This window comes from Macaca thibetana, chromosome 5 (genome assembly GCF_024542745.1).
Source record: "Macaca thibetana thibetana isolate TM-01 chromosome 5, ASM2454274v1, whole genome shotgun sequence".
NCBI classification, from domain to species: domain Eukaryota; kingdom Metazoa; phylum Chordata; class Mammalia; order Primates; family Cercopithecidae; genus Macaca; species Macaca thibetana.
Genome location: NC_065582.1, coordinates 69,272,498 through 69,297,358, shown reverse-complemented (window position 1 = coordinate 69,297,358; position 24,861 = coordinate 69,272,498). Strand labels below are relative to the sequence as shown.

General features: G+C 36.9%; 1 long non-coding RNA gene across 1 annotated transcript in view; it reads left to right on the top strand.

Annotated features, from left to right (window-relative positions):
* Positions 1-24,061, top strand: part of LOC126955343 (uncharacterized) — a 243,145-nt gene extending 219,084 nt beyond the window's left edge. The window contains exon 4 of the long non-coding RNA XR_007725905.1: positions 23,732-24,061. This is a non-coding gene — a long non-coding RNA (uncharacterized LOC126955343). The remainder of the gene's footprint in view (positions 1-23,731) is intronic.
* Positions 24,062-24,861: the final 800 nt, after the last annotated feature.

Sequence of the window (24,861 nt, the reverse complement as noted above, 5' to 3'; positions counted from 1 at the left end):
TGATAATTATATTTGCTATAAACCAACTTGGAAATAACAAAAGAAAATCTGTATTTTTAAGTAGTCTTTCCACTTAGGATTAAGTACCTTCCAAAGAAATGTGCCTGCATGGAATTTGGAAGGTAGACGTGAGATGGAGGCTCTTCTTTCTGTGATAGTGACAGTTGATGGACGGGTTCTCACAGATGCCAGTTTTTCAGAGGCCAGACCAGGCTGCACGTGCCACTTTCTGGTGAAATGGGTAGCTGTGATAACAGTGCCAGTTTCCAGATGTTTCCTGACCTCAGAATGTTTCAAAAGTAATGAAGACCTAAACAGTTTTCTATTTGGATAGCAGTTGCATGGCACGGGCTTGCCGCCTGGTGGCAGTCCCATGACATTCACTCTTTCATTAATTAGAGTAAAATTTAAGTGCCCAATTCATTTTTTGTGTGAAATACCTAGGGTGATTTCTAGTTCCTGCAGTGAAACTTAGTCCTATAAAATAGACTCACAAGGATTGCAACCTGGAGTTATTATCACACCAGGTTGGGCTTGAAGGTAATAATAATCTCATTGCCAGTAGAAAAAGAAACGTGGTCAACTGAAAAAATAGAAGAACTATCTCTTAACGATTACCTGAGGCTGCCTGGAAGAAATGAGATGTTTAAGGCAAGAGACTGGCAGATAATGTAGCTGCTGTCATAAACTACTGTGATGGGACTAAGGAACACCTACCTGCACTGTGAGTAAGTTGGCCACTTCCAAAACTAATGAGGAGCTAAAGAAAGATAATGAAGTGCTCCAGAATTTAAGTTTTCATCTCATGGTATGATCTGAGGACCTGAGACCTTCTATGGCCACTCGAAGAATCTCTTATCTTGTATACCCAGAGTTGATATAATTAAAAACATGACAGAGTCTAATCTTGCAACTTACTTTACTCCCACACAGGTTGAATTCACAGCTTCACCAGATCTCTTATGTGAAACTTGGGGAATTAATTAGGATAAAGTGTGACTTTAAGAATGAGATAGGGACAATTGGTAGATTTGGATGACTCTGTGTTCTAGAAATTATCAAGTCCCAATGAGCTTCTTTGTCATCAGTAGTCCTTTCTCACAAATGAAGCTAGTACTGTTTCACATGAAGATCCTGCAAGGTCTTTACCTGAGAGAGTCACCTACAAAGTAATGTTAATTCTCTTCATGTGCACCTCTCATTGCCATCAGACCCTTATTAGAGTCAGAATCCAACGTATCCCAGAAGAACAATTACACAGTTGGAGACATAAGAAAGTAGCTTCACACCAAAAGGAATTTTAAGGTCTTGCTAATTTACTTTGATAGAAATTTGAGAAATATATATGTGAGTGAATTCTAAGAGAACTGATGAAGAAGGAAGAAACTTACTAGTGTGAGACTAATGTATGTATATGGGTATACTTACCAAAGGTGTGGATTTAGTTTGTGAGCTTGAGCATCTGAGACTGGCATTGAAAATTTAATTGATTGCATAACAGAAATATTTATGATGGACTTCATTAAATTAAATGGGGGTGTTGGACTTGTCTGGTATAATAGAAAGTGTAGTAGCCCCTATTTGTTGACAAATATTTCATCTTCTCCTGGGAGCACTGCAGAATTGCACTTCCAGGCTCCCTTTTTAGTTAGTGGGGGGTATGTGGCTATTTCAGTTCAATGAGCTGTAATAGTACCTGACACACATTATTAAATGCCAGGGCATTTAATTGTTTACACTGCACTCACAGAGCATTGCTTCCCTCTGATACAGTGACAGGCAATATCCAGGATAGTGGCTATTTCATCAGCTTGGTTTATTGAAAGACTCCAGTAGTAGAATCCCCTTCCTGACCTGCAGTGGACAAGTGGTGTGAGTGAAACAGAAACTTATAATGTTTTTAACTACTGGGACTATGGAATGGTTATTGTATAATGACCTATTGTGACTTACACCTAGAGGAAGTAAAACATTCAAAGTTTATCATATGTTATCCATAAATCCACCCACATCACTCTACACCCCAGGAAGTTTCCAAAAATACTTCATCACCAAAGCATTAAGAAATAAATATATTGGTGAGAGAGGCATGAAATACCTTGGGAAGTCTATTGTGGCTGCCCTCTGAAAGCTGGAGATGACAGTGGAAGACCTCATGATTGAAGTAGGCTGCCTAATTTCAATGGGATGATGGAATTCCAGGGATACGGAATTATATTTCAGGACTTAAGCACCAGGTGCAAAATGCACATAGATGCCATAATGAGCAGTAGGGCCAAAGCATTAATTGGAATGATTTGACCCTCGAGAATCACAGTCTCCCTAGGACTCACATACATCTATATAAGCAGCCTACTGAATCTTATCTAATATATATTTTTCAAAAATGAAACTCTAAATGTGGGAAATAGAAACCTGAGTAAGTCGCAGTAATGAAGAATCATAGTTCCTCATCCAATTCCCTGACCTGAGTTTGTTCCCAGACTCAAAATCCCTAAAAATATTAGAGATGTTGGGTTATATAAAGAAAAGGCACTGCAATACAGTCAAGTCCTGATGCATGGCTACTAATGTCACAAATTTTTATGAAAAAGTAATCTATTATTTGTCATGTTGTTATTAGTGAGTGTACATACTGTCCACACAAGTCTGTCTTCTGCTTTCTGAGGTTGCTGCAGGTCATTTAGACTTTTCAGGTTCAGTTGTTTTTAGTGCTCATCAGGTATCTTCCACTGTGGGAAACTGTAATTTATTAGTTATTGTTGTACTTCTTGGACTCATCTACATAGGATGAGTGCTAAGAGATTTAGTTTAAAAAAGACTGATTTTTAAGTACATCAAGAACATTCTTCCTCTTTCTTAAGCTTCTCATGTCTATGTGATTTGCATAAGGTAATGATTCTAACATTTTTTAAAAAATTAGGAAGTCTACTGGGTATCTCTTAAAGTTGGCTTATTTAGTATGAGGTAATCTAGGTCAATAAGAAGCGAACTAGATCTACTAAGATTGGTTAGGACTATCAGAGAATTTCATAAATAAATTCATCCTTAATCCTGAGATAATTGTGAATCCCAAGTTTCATCCTAAGAAAAAAAAAATGTAATGTAGTGGAGTTGGCTTTGTGTTTTGAAGGACAAAGGAGCACAATGAGATTTCCTGTGACCTGTTGAAGTCCATAGAATTTTACATACAAAGTTCATCTTGTAATGACATTTCATTCTACTCACAATAAATTACACCTGTAACTAACATCTATAACCAATCTCTTTTCTCTCCCTTTAAAAAATACTCTGTATTTCTGTTATAAAAATAATGATCATGATTTCTGAGCTGTAGCCTAAAATGGAACAAAATATTTGAAATCCGAGATGTTTTAAATTTCATAATTCACTTACAACTTCAGTCTTACACTACATAAGCATCTAAAATTTACAAGAATATTCATACCTAAAATATTTTCAACTTATTGTATTTCCATTCAAAATTTTGTTGACATTTTTGAATTTTAATAAAAGAAGCCAGTCAAAAATCATTTGGTATCTTGATTTCAGTCAATGACACCCAGCCACACAAATATAGATTTAATGTTGATTAAAACTAGGTTTTTGAGTGGATATCATGCATGAGAAAATTAAAAAATAAATATTGGCTTAGAATATTTTCACCGTTATGAAATTTCTTCCACTTTGGCCTAGTTTGTTGTATAAAAAGATACGTGTTCATAATAATAACCGTGATGTAATACCAAAGACTCAATTCACATTCTATAATAATGTTGACTTAAGCATTCAAAATATTCAAAAGAAGAATCTTTCATTTATTTAGAGCCATTTTTATTGATAATTATATCTTTCTGTAGAAAATGAACATTTAAAATAGTTTAAGTATTTTTTAAAATGTTGCCAATCTTTACAGAGAAGATTGGTTTTGGAAAATGAATCTTACATTTGCCAGCAATATATGTCAGAATTGTTAAAAGCTCAGCAATTATAGTCAATGTATTTCCTATGAATTTAGACAACTCCTACTTTTGAATGATCATCTTAGATGACTTGGTCCTTTAGTTATTTTATATGACTGAAGACTGTGTGTACTTACCTGTACTTAGTGATTGCAAATCAGGAATGTACATAAACCTATCTCTAGGATAGGGAAAGAATTTTTAATCTACTTTAGACCGAATTATGGAAGGTAAGGTTAGTAAAATACTCTCTAGGTCTGGAGTATTGGGTGTGTTCCTGTCCACTTGTCACAGTAGGTTTGAATACATGAAGGTCAGTGGTTAACAACAAAGATCAACAGAGAACATGTGAAATATTGGAGGATAGCAATATGAGAAACTGAATGATAAAATAGGGCTCGAACAGACTCAGCAAGTGTTACAAATTTTAGCAACTAAGGCACATTGATACTTCCATATTCAATAAACAAGCTTCGTGACTATAAAGATATTTATATTTATACTATTATTTATTTGTTTATTATGTTGTTTATGTATGTAATTTACATTTGTAACAAGATCATTGAATCTGCACGTTTGTGCACAAGTTCACATTTAAAACCATCGAAGCACATAATAATAAAAAAAAATCTGTCATACAAGTGAAGCATTCCAACCACAAGGAAGATTAAGGTAGGAAGAGAAACCACTCTTTATATGCTGCTTCAGATACCTCAGAAAGGTCCCAGAGATTGCAGGGAGTATCTCCCTTTTTTAATGAAATGTAAGCACAAAAATTTGAGATGGTCTGGGACAAAGGTAACAGTCAATGGGAGAGTCTTCTAGACTTGTTTTCCATGTTGAGAACAAGTCCTATTGAAAAAAAAAAAAAGAGAGAGAGAAAGAGCTTAGTTTCCTTAAGCTTTTCCATGCAAACCCAAACCCAGTATGACATGAAAGCCAAGCAATCTCCTGTTGACTTATTGACGGGAAGCATTTCAGGACCAGTTACCCCGTTTTCAGACTGAGTCATCTGCTCTGTAGTAATCCATGGTATTAGCTCCACATGTGTACACAGGATGCTGCCACTGCGTCATTGTGAGGACACAGATGGCAGCACCAGTCATATACTTCCTGGGGGCACTTCAAAATGTCAAAGACAATTTCGATTGCCAATTTTGATTTGTCTTTTTTTTTTTTTTTTTTGAAGGAGTCTCGCTCTGTCGCCCAGGCTGGAGTGCAGTGGTGCGATCTTGGCTCACTGCTTCCTCCACCCCCCGGGTTGAAGCAATTCTCCTGCTTCAACCTCCCAAGTAGCTGGGATTACAGGCATGCACCACCATGCCTGGCTAATTTTTGTATTTTTAGTAGAGACGGCGTTTCACTGTGTTGGTCAGGCTGGTCTCGAACTCCTGACCTCATGATCCACCTGCTTTGGCCTCCCAAAGTGGATTACAGGCATGAGCCACCGTGTCCGGCCCATGGTTGTTTTTAGTAGTTGCTAATAGATTTCTGATAGACTGAATCAAATTAATGTGTTAATTCAGGAGACTATTAAGATAGACCATTTCTTGCATCTACTCATTCTTCCCCAAAGTTAAATGAATACATTAAAAATGTTAGCAATAGTAATATTTGTTCTGATCAGTTTTAAAGGGTCAGACCTTACATATCAGGAATGATGCTTCATTGTTAGAATCTAAACTTTTAATTGCCCTGGAGCTGTTCATATTTTCTATAGGTGGTCAATACAGTTTGGCAATACAGTTCTGCTGAGATTATGGAAGCAGCTGCTTCATCGTCGTCTTCTTTATTCTCAGGCGTGCTGCTCTCTTGTGGGCCCTAGATGGGTATGTTATTCAAAAGAGTTCTTGTTTTCCTCTGAGATAACCCAAATTTATAAAGAAAAAGGGAAAACGACAGTAAAGTGGTTTCGAGCACAAGTTCAAGTATATTTATAAACTGACACATTGTTACCATTAGTGTGTGTAAGGCAATTTGCAAAGGACTTGAGTCAGCTCTACCTCATCGCTTATTATCTATGCAATGCAAACAACTTCCCTGTCCACTAGCTTCATCTTTTAAAAGGGGATAACTATATACCAACCTCTTAAATTTAAATGAAATAACATGTAAAATACCTATCATTGATTCTGGCAGATAACAAACACACAATAGATATTAAATATTATCACTAGTAAGTATAAAATTATGAAATTAAAGGTTATATTTGTTAATAGGTATCCAATATTAATTAGTGTTAATTAGTATCCAGTGGTATAGGAAGATTCTGTGGCAAGTTGTATTATTGTTCTCCGATATTTGATGATCCTCCCCAGGGGAAGATTATATTTCCATGAACCACTGACATCAGACTTGGCCATGCGTTTCTCTTTGGCCAGCGAAAATGGGCTGAAGTAATGTGTGTTACTTCTGAGCACAAAGTTTAAGAGCCAATATGTGGTTCACTATTTATTCTTTCCCCTGTGCCATGATCATCAGAAAAATGTAGACAGAGGCTGCTTTATCAGCCTGGATTTTGAAGTGAAGACAACAAGGGCAGAAAATGCAGTCCATCTGTGTAACAAGTTCCATGAGCAAGAAATAAACCCTTTTTGCAGTAACCGAGATTTTGAGGTCATTTGTTATTTCACCATAACCTGCATTTTAAAACATTTTTGTTGTATAAGTTAATATCAACATTTCTCCCAACCCTAACCCCACCAAAAGGAATTATTTTACTTAGGACCCAATGACTAAGCCATTCCCAAAACAAACATAGAGAAGGCTGCTCAGTTTAGTATCTGTCTTTTCCAGTGGAAGGAATAGTTCATTCCAGAGAACGAATTTTAGGTTTGGCACTAACCCGAAAGCATTTTGTGGGCTCCTGGAGCTTTGCTTTCAAGAGAATTGCAATTGTGGGTACTGATCCTTCACAACTCTGCATAGCAGGCAATTACTACTAGTGTTTCTCAAATGGTCCCTTTCCAAAAACAACTTATGAATATAAAAATCAAAAGCTAAAGTTTCATTGTTCTTTAGTTGGAATAAATCCCAGACAACTGTATTGAATTTATTCATAATACATGAAAAGACTTAAGAAAATCTCAGTGGGAGTAGGAAGAGAAGGTAGGAAATTGGCATGATAATGAAAATGAAACTCTACACAATCATAAGGCAAAGAAGAGGCAAGGTCAAGGTTTTTTTAATTAGAAATTTTATACCTTTGAAAATTAGACTTACTTACTTATAGTATTACATGTGTTTGACCATTAAATGTCTATTTGAGTTCCAAAATGTTAATTTCAAAGATGTTAGCTACCAGGTTTTTCATGATAAGGCTTTCAACATTTTTTTCTAGTTAGGGTCTGAGTATAAGTAGAGCTTCAGGTGGAGTTCTCCTGGTGCCTGTTATGGATAATGGTAGGCATGATCTTGTAGATTTGCATGAAAAGAGATCATACGTTAAATGTACCCAGGAAATTTGCTCTTTAGTGTTTTATTGTGGATAGGTCACAGTGATTTATAGTAATGAAAAACAGCCATTTCCTAATTTATCATTTTTGATCAAACTTGTTATTAATATTAAACTAAAGAATAAGTACAGGGTACCAGTATTTAAAAAGCTTGAAAATCAGAGCTCTTTAAATTCTTCAGGCCTTTTTTCAGATAACTAATGAACAATCAACTGTATTTTCTATTTGTTAAAAAGTATTGAGCATCCAGTATATGTGGAGCACTGTCCTAGACAATAGGGATGTATCCATAAACAATATAGACTGAAACCCCTATCTTGGTGGAACATATAGTTTTGAGAGTAAGTTAATGAATGCACCTTATAAGTAGACCTTTCATTGTTCCTTATAATATTCATGCTTGAACTGAGGTACAGCAAAACGCAATGACCGCCTTAAGCATGACAGGCTTAAGCGTATCCACTGCAACTCATATACACAGAAGTTCCATTATTTTTAATAAGTGAATTCAGCCTTCTGCAGATGATGGAGGGAGGATCTAATTTTGCCATTTCAAGGCGTCTCAGTTGCTTGTGACGAACAAAGTTAGTCTCTTGTGGCTAAATATTGAGTCAACTTCAACATTTTTCCTTTTCTCTTTCACCTGCCCTGCTTTCAAGGCCTGATCTCAGTGTGGACTGGGTTGACATAATTTTCTGGCTGGGAAAGGATATTTATCCCATACTAGCTCCCAAAGATCTAGTGCAATCTGCTCTTGGGGCATCACCCTAGTTTTAGGGTGTCCACTTTTGAGGAGTCTTTGTCTGATACAACTTGCATTATTTTTTTCTGAGTTAACATAGTTCACAGGGATCGCCCTGGGGAAGCTTGGTAATATCACCCAGCTGGTGGTGAACCCTTCTGGATCACTGCTGGTGTTGCTTGATCTTCTAAGACTCAGCTATATTCTCCAGCTGACCTTGCTATGTGCCGTCAATCTTGTGTCTTCTGTAAAGGGCCCCCCTTTTCTCTAGGGATTTCAGGCCCGAGTGAAGTAGTGTGTGTGTGTGTGTGTGTGTGCACGCGCATGCATATGTATAAGGAGGAGGCTGTGTGTTCATGGCGCTTCCATTAGGGTTTGGGTCCAGCTTAGAGGGTATTCTCCTTTCTGTTAAGTGGGAACTGTCCCTGGGTCATCTATTGCATCTTTCCTACTCTGTGGCTTAGGGTAAAAACCCTGTGCTCCTTGGTTGCAATCTTTGCTTGTTGCTGTTTAAAAAACTTTTATTATTTTTTTTATTTATAAGATTTTGTTCCTTTTCTAAAAAGACTGAATTACAAGCTTACTCTTACAATTGTCATCTCTGAAGAAAGTATTAAGTGTTAGCTTTAGAAGTCAAAATCTGAACTTTATCACCTCTGCTGTTGGCTGGCCTCTGCCCTCCTCTGAAGCTAAGGGTGCCTCACACAGTAGGTGAAGGACTTTGGGGCAGCAAGAATTACCAGGAATAAACAATCACCAGATAACATTTCAAAACATTTCTCTCCCTCATGAGATGTTCAAAAGACATGAGAAAATAAAGTCAATCCTCACCAACACTATGGCTAGGAAAAATAATTCAGCTGTTTTAGAAACAACAACTGACTACGTTTTTAAAAGTTGTTGCTTAAGTTACTGGTGTCCTGGGATTAAGTTAGCACGTTTTTATGCACACACCATTTCAAATAAATAACATACTTTTGGCCCGTAATCAAAAACATGAAAATTCGGTTTTCAAAGAGATTGAGACTAGCCTGGACAGCATCTGTAGACTTTGTAAGATACAAACATCAATTTTGGAAAACATGTAAGTCATACCCAAGACTGGTTACTCCAAAGTACAAAGTCTAGTGGTACATTCTTTAACTTTATATGTGATAAATGAAACAACGGATAATGAAAGAGAAGGTAAAACATACTGTAATGATTATTTCAGATATGTAAAAAAATCTCACTATCAGCCATTATGGAGATCACTCCCATTAGCAATTAGGCAATTTAACATTTGAGGATGCTGAACCCCCAAGAAGATATGCCCCAGGCCCAATATTTCGTTCACTCTATGTCTTTCAGGGATCTCTTCACTCAATAATAACTTATGTGACATCTCTTACCTTTCTAATCTCTCCTACTGTGAGCTCTCACGAGAGCAAAGGCCGTGCTTGTTTGCTCTGAACCCTGCTCTGTCCCCAGAGCCTGGTATAGTACCTGGACTTAGTGAGTGCTCTGTAAACATTTTTGGAATATTTTAACACCAAAATAGTCCCACTTACCCTCTTTCCATAAAGAAAATCAGTTTGTAATAGTTTGTAATGGTCCAGATATTCAAATTTAAAGACTAATGGGAATGTGATGACTACTGGGTTTCTTAAATAGATTCTCCTCTCTTCCAAAGGGCTCTAGAAGTCTTCTAGTTATACATATAGAATATCTTCTAGGAAGGGCCTAATTGGATCATAGACACAATAGCTTCTGGTATTATTTGACCAATCAGATCATAGTAAACTAGCATTCCTACAGGACGACATGAAGGATTTTCATTGCCAGTCCTCAGCATATAGGCAGTCACAGAAAAAAAGCATTTGTCCTGAAATGTTCAGCTCTTATTTTTTTCCCCATGTCCTTTATAGTAAAATTTGTGTCCTCACTTTGCTAAATCTCTAGCAAGTAATTCCTTAATTTGAATCTAAAATGGACTTCCAAGTTGTTGTTGTTTCTCATGACCAGGGCTTTTACTAGCCAGGCAATATCTTTAATTTGTATTATTAACTTTATCTTCAAATTTGTAAATACATGAACAAACTCTGGAAGATTTGATTTTTTTTTTTTTTTTTTTTTTTTTTGAGACGGAGTCTCGCTCTGCCGCCCAGGCTGGAGTGCAATGGCCGGATCTCAGCTCACTGCAAGCTCCGCCTCCCAGGTTCACGCCATTCTCCTGCCTCAGCCTCCCGAGTAGCTGGGACTACAGGCGCCCGCCACTGCGCCCGGCTAGTTTTTTGTATTTTTTAGTAGAGACGGGGTTTCACCGTGTTAGCCAGGATGGTCTCGATCTCCTGACCTCGTGATCCGCCCGTCTCGGCCTCCCAAAGTGCTGGGATTACAGGCTTGAGCCACCGCGCCCGGCCCTGAAGATTTGATTTAGCAAACATAGGAAGAGGATATTAAAACATTTGTGATTTGAGATTAAAATATGTAAACAACACAGTGTCATGGATTCCTTTGTTATTACTAAGGACAAAATGAACAAGATGAGGGTGAGAAATTCACTTGATGTTCTGTGTGTTTGTTTTGCCATATCTCGTTTCCATATGCTTTCTAAATTGTTTCCTCTCCTTCCCTCTTGCTCACGCCCTCCAAATCAGTCTGTCCCAAATTTCTGAGGCAATAAGTCATAAAGTAAAGAGCTAAATATCAAAAATGAAAAAACGATGGCCTGTTGTAGAATACCATTCTCACCACAAATGATAGTTTTTGATTCCTATCCTAAGTTTGTGCAGCAATGGAACCCAACCCAGTCAGACATTAGTTCCATGCCAATGATGGATTTTATTTTGGCTCTTAAACATATTTATCTAACCTAAAACTCAACCATTGTTTAAATTAGAAGGTGCAGCAAGTAATATGTAATTTGGAACAAATAACTTTTTTTCCTTCCTATTTTCAGGGAATAAAAGAGGAAATGAGGGTAGAAAAATAATACTTTCTGCTTACACATGGAGGAGTGGGAGTGGGATGGGGTAGGAAAAAACCCAGGCAGTTCTTTTATATTGCTTTAAATGTTGAGTAAAACCTGTGCACCACTGAACCACAAAATAAAGAACCCATGAATAACATTAATTTGCTCTTTGCTAAACATTGAAAGATATTACAAATATATTTTCAAAACTAGCCCTTTTCTTTTGGAGTATTCTAACTAGTTGATAAAACAATAATAGAAGACATGTAAAAGAAATTACAGTGAGAAAATCAGGGTAAGTTTACATCATACTGCAGGAAAAAACTACATTATATCTGAGAGCTAGCTATTGCCAAAACAATGCTAACTAACACACAAAATATCTGTGACATACAATAATATGCACCCATTTCTCACTCAAATGTCTGCAAAGCATTTGGGGATCTGCTAATTCTAGGTCAGGCATGGCTGGGTTTGATTTGGTTAGTTTCATGTCTGCCCCACTTTCTCATTGATGTAGGGCCAGTAGGTTATACAGGGGAGGTTCTTTTAGACAACGGCAGAAGTGTAACAGGATAAACCCAAGCACTCCATCATATTTCAAGCCCCTGGCCAAAGTAGAGAAAAAGTATAGAGAAATACACTCTGCCCATCATAAAGCTATATCAAGTATATGGCAGTATAGTCTATAAGAAAATAAAGAATTGAGGCTAATAGTTCACTCTGTGCATATAAATTATAGTGCATAAATTAATTATAATCTAAAGTGAATAATATTTTTAGCTTAAAATATGATGGATTCTATTTAGGAAAGCAATTTATTTTAGTATTATGAAATGCCATTATAAAATGAGAGCCATAAATGTGATTATTGTATATCAAATGTCAAGGACATTGTAAATTCTTTCTGAAAAAAAAATGAACTTATGAAGGGTGAATAAAAGCTGTTAAACTGCATGTTGTTTCATTTTTCTTTATTAGAAAGCCAATGTTAAAAGACATTCTTTGGTTGATGTTGGATTCATTCTTAAACAGATGGATCACACCAATGCACTAACAAACCAAACAAGACCTGTAGTCAATATGCATACCTAACTTAATTTATATTTTGTTGATTTAATGGATGATTCATGTATTTTCGTCTAAGTTGATTGTGGCTTTTTTATATTAAAGCACATGTAATCTTTTCTTTCCTTTTTTTTTTTTTTCTTTTCTTTTCTTCTTTTTTTTCTTTTTGAGATGGAGTCTCGCTCTGTCGCCCAGGCTAGAGTGTAGTGGCACAATCTTGGCTCACTGCAATCTCTGCCTCCCAGGTTCAAGCGATTCTCCTGCTTCAGCCTCCTGAGTAGTTGGGATTACAGGTGTGCCCCACCACATCCAGCTAATTTTTGTATTTTTAGTAGAGACAGGGTTTAACCATGTTGGTCAGGATGGTCTCGATCTCCTGACCTCATGATCTGCCTGCCTTGGCCTCCCAAAGTGCTGGGATTGCAGGCATGAGCCACCATGCCTAGCCATATGTAATCATTTTTACAGCATTTTGCTTTTTTGCTCATGCTGTCTTTATCTTCACATTTCTTCTCTTTTCCCCCTTTCTTCTCCTTCCTCTTTCTCCTTTTTCTTCTTCTTGTTATGTCATCCTTATTTTATAGATAAGGAAACTGGATCTTAAAGTGGTGATATGGTTTGGCTGTGTCCCTACCCAAATCTCTTGAATTGTAGCTCCCATAATTCCCATGTGTTGTGGGAGGGACTGGGTAGGCGGTAATTGAATCATGGGGGGCAGGTCTTTCCCATGCTCTTCTCATGAATAAGTCTCACAAGATCTGATGATGTTATAAATGGAAGCTTCCCTGCACAAGTTTTCTCTTTGCCTCCCACCATGTAAGATGTCCCTTTGCTCTTCCTTCATCTTCTGCCATGATTATGAGGTCTCCTCAGCCATGTGGAACTGTGAACCTATTTAACCTCTTTCCTTTATCAGTTACCCAGTCTTGGGTATGTCTTTATTAGCAGTGTGAGAACAGACTAATACAAGTGGTTACATTACTTGCCTGAAGTGATGCATGTACTAAGTTCCTAGACCAATCTTGAAAAATTTGTGACTTCTAATGCGTAATCCTCTAATATTGAACTTAAGTGTAATTTAACTTTAGAGCTATTTGATTTCATACTTAGAATGCTTACCTAGTATAGTGGTTGTCAAATGATCATTTGGGGTAACCCAAAGCTAACATTTCTTGTAATCATTTTTTCTTTTTCTTTTTTTTTCTTCGAAACGGAGTCTCTCTCTTGTCACTCAGGCTGGAGTGCAGTGACGTGATCTCGGCTCACCGCAATCTCTGTCTCCTGGGTTCAAGCAATTCTCCTACTTCAGCCTCCCAAGTACCTGGGAGTGCCCGCCACCATGCCCAGCTAATTTTTGCATTTTTAGTAGAAATGGGGTTTCGCCACATTGGCCAGGCTGGTCTCGAACTCCTGACCTCAGGTGATCTGCCCACCTCAGCCTCCCAAAGTGCTGGGATTACAGGCGTGAGCCACTGTGCCCGGCCTGTAATCATTTTTTCTTCATAATTGCTATCATGTTGATAAGTGCTAAGTCTATCCTACTAGTGCATTGGTGCCCATATTTATGGTGTCTTGAACTTGTGCAAAGGCCATCTAGGAAGAAGGTAGTGACCAGATAGAGCCTTTGGTGCCCCGCTCTGACTTCAATCTAAATACATTTGATTTTCATAGATTGACTAATTTTTGTTCCACATAGGACATTGTTTTATAAAAGTTTTATGATAAAAGTCACATTTCCAAAGTCTGAAATCAGTGTGAGCCATAAATCCTATTACTCTTCCAAAGATAAGTCCCCCCAATAATACAGTATTATTTGAAAAAATCTGAAAGTCACTGCTTTAAGAATTGTAATTCAAAATATCTCATATCTACAGGCTTCATTTAAACACCAACCAACAAACTCTGGCCTACATAACGGAAAATTGAAGCAGAAACTTTCATTTTTAACTTCCCCGTTCCCTTTAAGCCAGTTGTATAACTTCAATTTATGCGGTCTCATTTTATTCCAACACTTTCTTGCTTTGTCCTTTATCTTGTCCTCCAAATTGTTCACATAAACCATCACCTATAACTTTAAATAGAAATCATACCTCCTCCTAAGAATAGTGTCTCAACACAGCATGCTATGGTTTAGCAGTTTTTACCAACAGCACCTCTTCTGGCATTTTAATCAAACATTTACTTAGACCTTTCTGACACAGTAATAATATTACCTTCTATGACAGACAGAATTTTGATGGAGGCTTTCCTCCCTCTATGATTAAAAATAAATAAAGGCAACACTGAAAAAAATTCAAACTATGACCTTGGAATGCTCATTTTATAAAAAAGGCTCACAAAAGATCAGAGATATTAGCTGCTAAGGAAAGAAGGTTCAACATGAAAATTCTTACAGACCAAGATAGATAAAATGATTTTTAAAGTTCAGAAAAAAGTCAATTCCCTTGTTACATTAGACTAATTAACCACATCCTGCCCCTGGCTGTCTTTGCTAATTTGAATTTTCTGGAATCTGCTGGTGCAGGTTTAACATGCTGTATGGAATTGACTCGTTTCCTAATTCCTTTATACTCACACCTTCACTCTCTCATTCATTCATTCATTCTACAAATACAGTATTGATTGAATAACCACTCTGTGCTAGGTACAGTTTGGGCAAAGGAAACATATCAGTGGAAAAAATAAGCAAAATTCCTACCTTTACAGTGGTTGGGTAACTCTAGTGGGGAGCCAGGCTTTCTGGAGTGAGCCAGCACTGCCGGTATAAGCTCGGACAAATTACTCAGCCTCCTTTGCTTGTTTCTGTTTTTTAAAAGGGGAGGACATCAGTTTCTCCTTCACAGTTTTATATAAGAATCAAATGATTTAATACACAAAAAACACTCGTTAATAGTTCCTGGCTCATTCTGGGAGCTCAGTAATTAGCTCTCATTATTATAATTAAATGAGTAAATAGAGACTTTTATTTAAGTGAAGATAATGCTGTGAGGAAAAACCAAGTAGGATAGGAGCTTGAGTGATTACAGTTGGGATGGGTCCTGTTACTTAGATGAGCAGGTCAGGGCAAGTTTCTCTGAAGAAGTATCATTTGACCGGAGCTCTACAAAGAATTTGGTGATTATGCCAAATTGAAGGCCAGGAGCCAGAAGAGAGCTGTACTTGTGTGTGATGAACAGACTTCTTTTGAGACTGAGTTTCGCTCCATTGCCCAGGCTGGAATACAATGGCACAACACCGTCTCACTGCAATCTCCGCCTCCCGGGTTCAAGTGATTCTCCTGTCTCAACTTCCCAAGTAGCTGGGATCACAGGCACATGCCACCACACCTGGCTAATTTTTTTTTTGTATTTTTAGTAGAGATGGGGTTTCACCACATTGGCCAGGCTGGTCTTGAACTCCTGACCTCAAGTGATTCACCCACCTCAGCCTCCCAAAGTGCTGGGACTACAGGTGTGGGCCACTGTGTCTGGCCTGTGTGATGAACAGATTTCTACCCTGTTTTCCTATCTCCTTTGGCCATATTCTGGTGGGTAAAACAGAATGATGAAACCAAATGAAACAGAGATTGGGAAGCCAAATGAAACAGGGATTGGTTGAGAAATCAAAATTTAAAACATCATTAATAAAATCAACAGCCAATCAAGATTTTAAAATAATAGTTTGGCATATGAATACCAAATAAAGAGAAATTACACGCCATTAACCTGAGAACTAGGATGAACAGATTGTGACAGATTGTATATTGCCTTAATTGATTGATCTCCAAGTTCTGTCCCTAAGACGCTGGTCCTTAGAGGTCCAATAGATGCTTAGACCTCTCCTCTGTCACAAACACCATTGGTCATATGTCCACTAGTCATAAGATTTTGTGGAAATCAAAAGGTGATCCTTTTCAGATTGGAGTGAAATAAGACTAAATCATATTACTAACTCTAGAAAATTATTTTTTTAGCTCCATGAATCACTCATTTATCATAGAGAATTTTCTATCTTATATCATGAAGAGCAATGTCCAGACCCCACATTTTACAGGGAAGAAAACAAAACAAAACAAAACAAAAAAAAAAAACAAAGAAGAGATCCAGGTATTGAGAATAAAGCACTGCTTTAAAATGTGAAAAGCAACAAGAAATACAAAGAAAAAGAGAGTCTTATAATTTGCAAATCAAATAAATTCATTTTATTTATCTTGAAACTTGACCTAAATTAAATTTGCCTAAGATCCAGATTTTTTAATATTCATTTTAATTGTTAATTTTTAGTTCTTGGCTATGAAAAATGACTTATTTTATTTGTTTTTATCAGAAGCATAATTTTTGATGCAATTACAATTTCTGGTATTTTCGAAGTTTATGCAATTAGACAAACTTCTTATTAGAGTAGAATTTGTTTTAATATTCTGTGCCTTAGCCCCCTTTGCAGCCTACCCTTTCCATGCATCTGTCACATTAGGCATAATGAAATACTCATTATCTTTTAAATGTCTGCCACCAACATTTTATTTCTCCTAGTCCTTCAATTCAACGTATCAGTAGTCAATAGCCTTCCTTTAAGGCAAAGTATCATGAATTTTAAATAGAGAAACCAGTAATAGAGAGCTCAAGTCAGAGTGAAGGAGGAAAAATGTACCCATAAAAATATTTGTAAACTGAGGAAAGAGTGACATAAGGAGGCTATGAAAGAAATGTAGACTTAGGCAGAGTGGCTGAGTTTCTACAAGTGCTTGAATGTCAAGAAAGGTCCAGGTATGGCCGTGTAAGTGCATCTGGGGAGTGAGACTAATCGTTGGATGAAAAAGCGTCAATGGTTAGCAGAATCATGACTATAAAAATATTTTTACCCTTTGCTTTTATAAACATATAATTCTTTTAACAAACATTGGTTCGTAAAAAATTAAAGTTGCAGTGCAGTTTCCATCAGTCCTGGCACACAGCACTTGCTTAGCTCACAGGTTTCATGATCACACAGGCCTCTGTAGTGGGCCAACCTCAGTATAACAGTTCGTTTTTGTGTGTATTCATATGTATTTCATGTGTGCATTCATGTGTATTCAGCGTGCTCAGTTTTTGCATCCCATTCCAGGGAAGATATTTGTATCAAAAGACTTTGGAACACCTTAAGAAGATTTCTTTCCTTTTTACTTGATGAAAGAGAGTTCTGTATATCTTACTATTTTATGGGACAAGGTCAGTGTTAGGTGGGTAAGTCAAGACCCTGGGAGCTTTTTGTTGATTATTCACTGATACTGGTTAAATGTTTCCACTAAATTCCCTATAATCTACCCAAAATAAATAGTATTTTGAAAATTCTTTTTTTTCTATCATCTTTGTTCTAATACAAATAGTAAGAATTTTAAGATACTATTGTACCAAGTAGATTTTAACTCTAAATATACTGCAAACTGAAACGATTAGGCCCCCAACAGTTTGTGGGAAGCTGAAAAAGATGAATAAATTGAGAATTATTCTTAAAACTGATACTATTATATATATACATATTTGTAAAATGAACATCTCATTCACTAATTAAATGATGTAGGACTAGATGGAACGGATTGAATGTGTCTTCTTTCCAAAAATACACCTTAAACAGTGGAGTAAGAAAGTTGTGCAGCAATTCTGTCACTTTTTATTTTTCCCATTACTTTATAACTGTTTTACTCATACTTAATTCAATTGCATTTTTCTTCCTTTAATAACTCAAGTTTATTGATAGTTTTTTACAAAGATTTTAACTTAATTTTTATGGAAGCAACTTCATGGTTACATTGTTATTTCATATAACATTTAATTAAATTTAGTAATTATAATAAAAAATTCACAAATTCACAGGCGATTGAAGATAAGCAATTATTGGTGAGCATACAACTGGTGGTAGCTAATGGGCACAGGTAACTAGGAGTTAGTGTTCTATGGGCAGCAGTGAATCATATGATCCACTGGGAAAAAGAGAACCTCGGCCATTCTGGAAACTCAGTTAAATAGCTATTGGCCAAAATAGCAATGTTTTCTAACTCCTTGTAACATGTTTTTGCTCAAAATGATTGCATTTGTAGTGACAATTGCAGAACTGGAAAATAAATTCACTTTGATTACAAACTCTGAATGTTTTCAGTACTGTTGTTGATAGTGTAGTAGAGCAACATATGAATCATTATACCTTTTAAATTAATTTCATAAAACCAACAAAAATTGTTTTCTTTTCTAAACTACAGAGTGGTTCAAAGTAGAAATTCTGGATTCAGATGGTTTAGGGTCAAATTTCAACTAAACCATTTACTAACTGCGACCCTGGGAAAGTTACTTAACCTCTCTGTACCTTATTCTTCAATGGCAAAACAGAGGTTAAAATGGCACTGAACTAATAGGGCCATGAAAATTAAATGATATAACACATGCATGGAGCTTAGCCTTGTGCCTGGTCCAAAGTCAGAATCAGCAAATGTTAGCTACTATTCTTATTCTTTTTGTTATTATTATTTTTGTTTGTGCCTAAAATGCTAAAAAGATGACCAATTCTTTCAGAACACTTATGAAACAAATTCTGAGAAGGGTACTAGAGAAGGAATCAACTAGATCTAAGAAGAACATCCAAATGTAGGGAACATAGGGTGAAGAAATGTGGAGATTTTAATGTATTTGCAATTGGAATATTTCTTTTTGTTGCTTTTATTTCCAAACAGAAATTACATTTTTGACAGTTCTGATTTAAAGAGCCTATGAAATAAATTGATCCAATTACTAAACACTTTAATGTGAAAAAAAACACCTCTTAGAATAAGTTTTGAAAAATATAATGAACTACTACAAATGAAAAATGAATATTCAAATGACATTTTGTATTAGTCTGTTTTCACGCTGCTGATAAAGACATAGACAAGACTGGCAATTTACAAAAGAAAGAGGTTTAATGAACTTACAGTTCCACGTGGCTGGGGAGGTCTCACAATCATGGTCGAAGATGAAAGGCACATCTCACATGGCGGTAGACAAGAGAAGAGTGAGAGCCAAGTGAAAGGGGTTTTCCCTTATAAAACCATCAGATTTTGAGCTCCAGGGACATGGGAATGTCTCACAATGGGGCTCCTTAAAAAAAGAAATCAGATTGTGTGAGACTTATTCACTACCATGAGAACAGTATAGGGGAAACTGCCACCGTCATTCAATGTTGAACACACGTGTAAACAGACATCAAGACAAGAATTTTCTTAATAACAATTTTGGTAAGAAATTTGAGGAATAACTCTTAAAGTAGAAAGTATTTATAGTTTTCCACTTCTCTTAAATTCTTATTTCCATTTCATTTCCCCCGTAAGTAATTATATCATGACCATAGTCATAGTGATTCCATTACCTTCCACCAGGTCCCTCCCACAACACGTGGGAATTATGGGAGATAAAATACAAGATGAGATTTGGGTAGGGACAGAGCCAAACTATATCATTCTGCCCTGGCCCCTCCCAAATCTCATGTCCTCACATTTCAAAACCAATCACACCTTCCCAACAGTCCCACAAAGTCTCAACTCATTTCAGCATTAACTCAAAAGTCCATAGTCCAAAGTCTTATCTGAGACAAGGCAAGTCCCTTCCACCTATAAGCCTGTAAAATCAAAAGTTAGTTAGTTATTTCCTAGATACAATAGGGTTACAGGCATTGGGCAAATACAGCCATTCCAAATGGGAGACATTGATCAAAACAAAGGGGCTACAGGCCCCATGCAAGTCCAAAATCCATCAGGGAAGTTAAATCTTAAAGCTCCAAAATAATCTCTTTTGATTCCATTTCTCACATCCGGGTCATGTTGATGCAAGAGATGGGTTCCCATGGTCTTGGGCAGCTCTGCCCCTGTGGTTTTGCAGGGTACAGCCTCCCTCCCAGCTGCTTTCATTGGCTGGCATTGAGTGTCTATGGCTTTTCCAAGTGCACAGTGTAAGCTGTTGGTGGATCTACCATTCTAGGGTCTGGAGAACAGTGGCCGTCTTCTCACAGCTCCACTAAGCAGTGCCCCAGTAAGGACTCTGTGTGGGTGCTCTGAGCACATATTTCCCTTCCACACTGCCCTAGTAGAGGTTCTCCATGAGGGCCCCACCCCTGCAGTAAACTTCTGCTTGGGCATCCAGGCATTTCCATACATCCTCTGAAATCTAGGCAGAGGATCCCAAACCCCAATTTTTGACTTCTGTGCACTCACAGACTCAATACCACATGGAAGCTGCTAAGATTTTGGGCTTGCACCCTCTGAAGCCACCACCCGAGCTCTACATTGCCACCTTTCAGCAATGGCTGGAGCAGTTGGGATTCAGGGCACCAAGACCCTAAGTTGCACACAGCACAGGTACCATTTTTTCCCCCTAGGTCTCAGAACCTGTTATGGGAGGGTTTGCAGTGAAGACCTCTGACATGCCCTGGAGACATTTCCCCATTGTCTTGGGAATTAACATTTGGCTCCTTATTACTTATGCAAATTTTTGCAGCCATCTTGAATTTCTCCTCAGAAAATGGGATTTTCTTTTCTATTGCATTGTCAGGCTGCAAATTTTCCAAATTTTTATACTCTCCTTTCTTTATAACACTGAATGCCTTTAACAGCACCCGACTTACCTCTTGAATGCTTTGCTGCTTAGACATTTCTTCCACCGGATACCCTAAATCATCTCTTTCAAGTTCAAATTTCCACAAATATCTAGGGCAGGGGAAAAATGCCACCAGTCTCTTTGTAAAACATAACAAGAGTTACATTTGCTCCAGTTCCTAACAATTTTCTCATTTCCATCTGAGACCACCTCAGCCTGGACTTTATTGTCCATAACATTATCAGCATTTTGGGCAAAACCATTCAACAAGTCTCTAGGAAATTTCAAACTTTCCCACATTTTTCTATCTTCTTCTGAGCTATCCTAACTGTTCCAACTCCTGCCTATTACCCAGTTCCAACGTTGCTTCCACATTGTCAGGTATATTTTCACCAGTGCCCTGCTCTACTGGTACTAATTTACTGTATTAGTCCATTTTCATTCTGCTGATAAAGACATACCCAAGACTGGGCAATTTACAAAAGAAAGAGGTTTAATGGACTCACAGTCCCATGTTGCTGGGGTGGCCTCACAATCATGGCAGAAGGTGAACGGCACAGCTCACATGGTGGCAGATGAGAAGAATGAGAGCTAGGTGAAAGGAGTTTCCCCTTATAAGATCATCAGATCTCGTGAGACTTATTCACTACAATGAGACCAGTATGGGGGTAACACCACCATGATTCACTTATCTCCCACTGGCTCTCTCTCACAACATGTGGGAATTATGGGAGATGCAATTCAAGATGACATTTGGGTGGTGGACACAATCAAACTATATCCGTTTTCTACAACTTTTATAAATGCATAGCGTATTACAAATACTCTAAATTAGTTGGTGAATATTTAGCATGGTAGAATATATTCTACCTACATTTTCTGGGGAAATCAAAGTTATTTTGTTGTCATAACTCTTTTAAGCCAAATTGATTGTGTTTCATTTTTCATAAAAGATGCTTCTTTTAAGAATAGTAAATGTAGCAAATCAATAATATTGATACTGACATTAATTTATGCCTACAACATCTAAGAGGGTATGCAGAGGAACATCTATTACCAAAAAGAAAAATAACAAAATGATTATTTATATATTGTGAAACAGAAAGGATGATTTAAAAATTTAGAAATTCATATACATACATACAAATGCTTAAATGTTTATATTAATAGCTATATTTTCTTCTTACTCCCTGCCTCCATCTTTCATCAAATCAAATTTCTGTCTATACAGATACCAACTCCTATGAGCTTCTGGAAATCCCTTCTCTTGCTGTCTGTTCTTTCTCCTTTTATTCTCCATGATTTCTTTTGTCCTTCCCACTTCTCTGTTTGTAGCTCTCATCTTTTTTCCCTTAGTAATGTCTGGTTCTTGTGACTTTGATAGTTGTTGCTGTTTCTGTTCCAGGAGTGCTACTCAGATCTATCTCTGATGAAGGATTTACATCCTTCAGCTTGGCCAGACCCCATCTAGAAGCTAGACCCCAATGAAAAACACGGGTCTTCCTGTTCTGGTATTGACCTCTTCTCTTGATATAACTTTAACGTCTTTTAGGTTGGCAGTGTATTTCCTAAAGACAACCCTCCCCTTACCACTCCATTCCCTGAAACATGGATGGAGGGAGCAAAACAAGTGTCTTGGGTAAAAATAAAATCCCTTTCTATCACACTGGAGTCAGTCCAATTCAGACCTGTTGCAAGCTCTACAACTGAGATGAGTCTACATGATTTTGGTTGTCCCCTAACAAAGCTAAAAATGTTCCCTTTAAATGACAATGTCTAAGCTTTCAGAACCCAAAAACAAATTACAAAAAATTATTACCATACCTGTGTTGATACATAACACTGTATCCCATAAATGTGTACAAATATTATAAGTCAACTAAAAACAAATGTTTTCAGAGGTTTTTATTTCATAAACTGCTCACCATTTTAGTTTAGTTCTTTCAGATTTTACTGGAGTTATTAAAATTTGTAATAACAACAATCATTCAAATTAAAAATGACTCAAGGACTAAAAATTCCCAATAAAGAGAGAAAGCACAAAGGGAAATTAGGAAATGTAAGAAAACTGAAATGACAAGGCTGGTTTGAGATACTTAGTGGTAAAAAACCTTAAAATCTTAAAGACACATATATTTAACCTGAGGGCAAAGAGGAAAATTTCACGCACTATTGCAAGTGGCTTCCTAAGACTTTAGAAATAAGAACAATGGCAAATAATTGTTATTTGGATTGGAGCAGACATACCATAGTACCAGAGGCCATAGCAATTAGATACCTACTATCATTGGTAGTTGAAAATTCTACAGTTTCTTTCTAATTTTTAAACTTATATTTTCATTTTACTTTTCTTTTCAATCTTGAAGGTCCTTTATTGATTTTCTTATATTTCATTATTTCAAAACAGAGTACATGCTACCTTGAAGTTTGAATTTTTAAGAAATTTCCTTTGAGCATAGGTCTTAAGTATTAACATTTTTCTTGAATGGTCATATTTATTATTAGCACACAATGGTTCAAAACAACATACATTTATTATGTTTTATACATAATTATTAAATATCAAAACTGACATTTAGGAATGTTCAAAATGCATTTCTTTTTTCTTTGAACTCTTTATTTTAGAAATTTTCAAACGCACAGAGAAGTTGAAAGAAGAGCACCATGAATATCTTCACACCCTTTGCCTAGATTCACCAGTTGTTCATGTTTTGGCACATTTGCTTCAGGGGTGATTAAATATATGCAATACAGACTGGCGTTATGTTTCTCAAGAGGCCCAGATTTAACATGAAATCCTATAAATAAATTGTTACTCGGGCACCCTTCTTTTTAAATTTTTTGTAGGAATTATAGACTGAAAGGATTCTCACCTCCTCAATTATTCCTGAGATGTCCTTGAAAATGTCTTGTATGCATATAAGTAAGCTCCATTGGCTATCACCTGACATTATTATCTTCTTGCCTTTACATAGCCTTCCATGGAGAAACCAGTGGTAACTGTGAAAGCATGCAACAGAACTCCCCCAAGTCACAGGTATACCCAAAGGTACCTAACCTTGCCAATAGGCCTCAAGATCTTTGACCCAACATTTCCTTAGCATTATCCCCAGTGAAAAATGCACTCTTCACTCACAGACTATTACTGATGTTCTGAGTTTTCTCATGTTCTTGATGCCCTGGAACCAACTACATTTGTGAATGTTTTCCTGTCCCCTCTTTCATGCTATGTAAATCACATAGGTACTGTGCAGCTTGCCTCAATGCTTTTGTTTTTTCTTTTTCTTTTTTCTCTTTTTTTTTTTTTTTTTCTGAGATGGAGTCTCGCTCTGTCACCCAGGGTGGAGTGCAGTGGTGCGATCTCGGCTCCCTGCAAGCTCCGCCTCCTGGGTTCATGCCATTCTCCTGCCTCAGCCTCCCAAGTAGCTGGGACTACAGGTGCCCGCCACCATGCCCGGCTAATTTTTTGTATTTTCAGTAGAGACGGGGTTGTTTTTTATTAATTAAATGACTGTTGCTCTTTAGCCTACAACTTACGCCCATCACCAAAAGACTCAAACATGACTTCATATGAACAGAGTCCTTGCCACCATGTAACACTAAGTGAAATCTGTCCCCCCTCTCTGATTTCTGAAGCCTTATTGGGCCTAATTTGTCTGCCTTTCTTCTTTTCTCTTAGGAAAAATTATCTCCTGCAGGTTTTCAGTCTTTCATGCAAGCTGATCCCCAATGATCCTACTATACCTCAATACTAGTTGTAGACAGCACTCAAGCTTGAGCTCCTCTGCCTTCCCCAAAATTCATGCACATATACAAACAGCGCTTATGAAATAGCCCAAAGATGAATCCCAACTTAACCTATCAGCAAATATATTAAAACATAGTAATTAAAAATAAGTAAAATTAATAACTAAAGGATGAAGTTAAGAAAGAAAAATATTTATTAATGGTCAACTTGAGTATAACCTTAAAAAAAGAAAAAGTATATGATTTAAGTTGTTGTTGAATTCCAGGAGCAAAGGCTGCTAGTATCTTTAGCTAGTATAACTAGCTGGTATAACTATAGCTAGTATAACTAGCTAGTATAACTATAAGTAGTATAACT